Source organism: Pinus tabuliformis, chromosome 8, assembly GCF_031772625.1.
Source record: "Pinus tabuliformis cultivar Carrire ecotype Pingquan chromosome 8, CPIR1, whole genome shotgun sequence".
In the NCBI taxonomy this organism is placed as follows: Eukaryota; Viridiplantae; Streptophyta; class Pinopsida; order Pinales; family Pinaceae; genus Pinus; species Pinus tabuliformis.
The window spans coordinates 1,356,109,542-1,356,112,601 of NC_142294.1; positions in this window are offsets into that span (position 1 = coordinate 1,356,109,542).

Sequence of the window (3,060 nt, forward strand, 5' to 3'; positions counted from 1 at the left end):
CTCCTGGTGAGTGCCTTCATCAAGATATCAACATCCTGATCCTCTGTTGGAATGTATGAAAGTAACATGATTCTCCGTTGCACACAATCTCTGATATGATGGTACTTGATGTCGATGTGCTTGGATCTATCATGAAATACTGGATTAGCCGAGAGTGTACTGCAACTCTGGTTATCACAAAATCACTGTAGGCTCCAAGTGTGAACCGAACAACTCGACCAGGATCTTCCTCATCCATATAGCCTTGCATGCAGCCAAACTTGCTGCCATATACTCAGCCTCCGTTGAACTGAGTGCCACGGATCTCTGCTTCCTGCTGTACGAAGAAACTGTTGTCGACCCGTTACTAAAGACCCCTCCAGTTGTGCTCAATCTGTCTGTTGGGCTCCCTGCCCAATCTGCATCTATGAAGCCACATAGCTTCACCTCATCCTCCTGTCTGTACCACAATCCATATCTCGATGTGCCTTTAAGATAACGCAATAAATTTGCTTGCCTGCCTTCCAAAAGAGCTTGGTTGGCTTAACCATAGCTTGTGAAAGCTGGTTAACAACATAGCATACATCGGGTCGTTTATTGACCAGATACATAAGCGACCCCACCAATTGTCGATAAACAGTGGCATCCACTACTTCTGCTGAAGTAGCATCCTCCTTCTTCCAACCTCCAGGAAGAGGAGTATCAAAAGGCTTGCAGCCATGCATGTTAAACTTCTCCAGTATCTCCCGGGCATACTTTCCCTGAGAAACAAATAGTCCATCATTGCGCTGCCAAATTTCCAATCCCAGGAAATAATGAAGGAGGCCCAAGTACTTCATCTCAAACTCCTTAGCAAGATCATCCTTGCATGAAAATATCAACGACTCATCACCTGTTAGAATCAAATCATCTACATAAATTACAATGATAAGCAACTTACCCTCCACCACAATCCAGTATATGTTAGGATCCGCCTCACTCTTGGAGAATCCAAGTTCGGTGAAATAATTGTCTATCTGTGTGTACCAAGCACGAGGTGCTTGTTTCAACCCATACAACACTCTCTTGAGCCTGCACACATGCAACTCACTGCTAAAGATCTCGAAACCTTCGGGATGCTCTATGTACACCTCCTCCTCAATGACTCCATTGAGGAACGCAGTCTTCACATCCATCTGATGAATGTGCCACCCCATCTGTGCTGAGAGAGCAAGAATCGTCCGTATGGAAGAATACCTTGTGACAGGTGAAAAGGTCTCCTCATAATCGATCCCCTCTATCTGTGAGAAGCCTCGGGGAACAAATATTGCCTTGTACTTCTCCACATTCCCGTCAGCTGCCTACATCTACCCATGCGGGATCCTCCACAGCTTCCTCGAAATAGGATGGCTCAGTCATGACACATTTGCTCACAAGAACCATGTATCCAGTGTATCGATTAGGTGACTGTCTTTGTCTACGTTGAGCTGTAGGTGGTCCTACAACCTTCTCTACATCTTGAGCCAGTCGCTCAGCTTCTGTAATGCGCTTTCGCCCTCTGATGGTTGGTGCTACATGAGTGGTCTCTTCCACTCCATGAACTTCGTCCTGTGGTTGATCTACGTCATGAAGCTCATCCTTAGGAACTAATAGCTCCTCATCTCCATGCAAGTGTGGCTCCCTCTCAAGCGAACACTTCATGGCTTTCTCCTCCTGAAATTTTATATCCCATCGCACAAGAGTCTTACGACTGTCTGGCAAATACACACGATAGTTGTGGGGCATATTAGTGTACCCCAAAAATATCCCAGCCTCTGCAGTCGACTCCAGCTTCTTCTTGGCATCCTTCGTCACATGGATGTAAACGTTAGAACCAAAAATCCTCAAATGAGAAAGATCAGGCCTCTTACCAGAATAAGCCTCCTCGGGTGTACTCATGCCAAGTATCCTGTGAGGACAATGGTTCTGCAAATATAATACAGTATTGCATGCTTCCACCCACAAGTGAAGGGGTAGGCCCTGATCATGCAACATCGCCCATGCAGCACCCACAATTTCTATTATTCCGCTCAGCAACCCTGTTCTGCTGTGGGTTATGGGGAGCTATGAGGTCTCTTCAAATCCCTTTTGCAATGCAGAAGTCCTTGAACTCACCAGAGATGAATTCACCACCATTGTCACTCCTCAGAGCCTTCACCTTCTTCCCCGATTCCTTCTCGACTAGTGCTTTGAACTCACAGAACTTTGAGTATGTCTCACTCTTCTTCTGCATGAAGAAGATCCAGCACTTCCATGAGAAATCATCAACAAAGATCACATAGTACCTGTGCTTTGCTGTCGAAGCTACTGAGAAAGGTCCACACATGTCTGTGTGAATTCTCTCAAGGATCGTCGTGGCATGACTATTCTTCTCGTGAAAGGTGGCTTTCACAAATTTTCCCAAAGTACACCCCTTGCACTGATCTGACTACGCAAGAGTGCCTTTAGGAAGCCCAGTAGTAATCTGTTGCAGTATCTTCAAGGCTCCATGGTGAAGGTGACCCAATCTCCTATGCCACAACTCGCCATCATCCTGGCTCACCAATCCTTTTGCCTTGCATGCCATTGCTGTGCAGCCATCTACATGCAACTGATAAAGGTTCCTGACTCGAACCCCTATCTTCTGGGTTTCTCCAGTTGTCTTACTGCACAGGAAAGCCTTTCCCTCACTGAGAACAACACCATATCCCTTGTCTTCTAACATCGCCATAGAGATAAAATTCTTCTTCAATCCTGGAACATGCATCACTTCCTTCAATACGAAGGGTTTACCAGACTCCCTCTCAAAGGAAATGGTACCGATACTGGTCACACTGTATCTACCATCATCGCCCATCTCGATGTGCACTCCAAGATCTTTCTCATCTAGATTAGAAAACAAATCTCGATCTCCTGTCATGTGGAAAGACGCACCACTATCCAAGAACCATACCGATCTCATGACACTTGATACAAAGCATGCGATCAATGAAAAATCAAGCTCAAACTGCGAGGCTAAAGCCTCTCCCGTTGCAGATCCAGCAGCATGCTTATTTTTCTTCTTCTGCGGACAATTTGTGGCAT